We start from the raw sequence: 1,653 nt of genomic DNA, 5'->3' as shown, positions 1-1,653 counted from the left end.
TTTTTTAATAAACAAATATTTTTAATACAACTAGATTTTTCATTTTGAAGGATAGCGATATCATGTACTAAGGATAAGGATATTATGTACATCGTTAGACTTTTGGAAGTGAAAACTTCATTAGAAGCGTTGGGCATTTTTTTTATGACAGTAAGGGTGAGCTTCGATGAGCAGAATTGCTGATTTTAATTGATACGCCCTGCCCATTACAATGCAGTGCCGCTCCGGATTCTTGAGAAACCTAAAAATTCTGAGCGGCACTACAATTGCGCTCGTAATCTTGAGACATAAGATGTTAAGTCTGATTTGCTCACTAATTTCAGTAGCTACGGCGCCCTTCCGATCGAAACACAATAATGCTTACACATAACTGCTTCACGGCAGAAAAAGCCCATAATCTAGCCGACATCCTGTGCAAAGGAGCCTTCCACTGGCAATTGGGCATTTTCTAAGATGGGAAAAAACCATTGAACTCGCGACACCCCTGTATATAAGTGTGTACATAATATATTGTGTATGTACGTAGATAGATACACATGCATGTTGACATTTTTTGAGATGGGGAACTCGCGACACTGTTACCGTTACCAAAAACACTTCATTTAAAAGGAATTTTTTTCCACAATAAAATATTCCTGAATATTCAAAAATACACACGTTAATGTTCACCGTGTGCTCTCTGTACCGTTTAATTTTCTCATGTGCTTTCACTTCTGAAAGCACTCCCACAGTCAATGCTACAATTTTTATACCAGACCTGAGAATGGGGTGATTGGATTAAATAAATATTAACCACAAAAAAATCGGACTAGGTTCTTACTGATCTTCTTCTCTTGTCTGCGAATGGGTGCTAGATTCTCAATCTCAGATATAAAATATTTTAATTTGAAATTACTTTGACTTGAAGGATATCTGTACTCAATGTATCATACAAAATTATTACTAATTTTGACAGATATCGCAAAAATCTCATCACACATAAAAAATGTAATAATTTTTCATTGAGATAAAAATGAACAAATTATCTTATAGGTAACAAAATCTTAGTCAAACAGGAAAGTATGATATTTGAACTGAAATAATTTTTGTAGTAGGTAGGGGAAGCCACATTCTGTTGTACCTCGGACAGTTTTTTAGATATCTGTTTTTTATTTCTATGTGACGAACTGTACTCAGACGATTTTTGCATATTTTGAAAGGTCAATTATATGAGTATTCACCATCAAAATATCAAAAATGTATATTTCATACTTACAAGTGTATTAATGATTAAAACGAAAAAAGGGATTTATGGCCAAGGTACAACATATTGATGTTGAAAATGAAATTAAGGTAATTTATGGAAAATATATCTAGTCTTAACTAAAAAATATTCTCCTGGCCAAAGTACAACATCTAAATGTACCTTGAGCACTGACCAAGGTACAATTATTGATTGGCAGTGACCGAGGTACAACACTAACTTCAACAAAATGGTGGATTTCAAATAATTTGGGGTTAGTTATCTCGTTAAGTACTTTATGATTGTTCTAATACTAGTCAAAGAAAAGAACCAATGGCATATCAAGTTCAGTGACTATTATAAAACGTTTAAAACAAACTTACTTTTTAACCGACTTCAAAAATGGAGGAGGTTCTCATTTCATCGGTAAG

Source organism: Leptidea sinapis, chromosome 35 (genome assembly GCF_905404315.1).
Source record: "Leptidea sinapis chromosome 35, ilLepSina1.1, whole genome shotgun sequence".
Taxonomy (NCBI): Eukaryota; Metazoa; Arthropoda; class Insecta; order Lepidoptera; family Pieridae; genus Leptidea; species Leptidea sinapis.
Note: the sequence above shows the minus strand (reverse complement) of the source record.